Genomic DNA, 256 nt, shown 5'->3' on the forward strand with positions numbered 1-256 from the left:
GCTGGCTTCGCTAACTTCACGTTTCTCAAAATGGAGCTGCCAATGATCAGAGTTGGTTTCTCAGCGGGTGTGTCGCTGAGTGGGGAAAATCTGTTAGAAACATGAACAGGTTGATGATGCCCCGTGGACTTTGAATGCTTACGACTGTTCCTCCTTCGGACAGTCACCCAGCCCCCCCCTTCCTGGCTGCTCAGGAAATCCCGGGGGACGGCTACCAGAGGCTAACTCAGGCCGTTCCGCACCGACTACCGGGGAC

Source organism: Micropterus dolomieu, linkage group LG06 (assembly GCF_021292245.1).
Source record: "Micropterus dolomieu isolate WLL.071019.BEF.003 ecotype Adirondacks linkage group LG06, ASM2129224v1, whole genome shotgun sequence".
Taxonomy (NCBI): Eukaryota; Metazoa; Chordata; class Actinopteri; order Centrarchiformes; family Centrarchidae; genus Micropterus; species Micropterus dolomieu.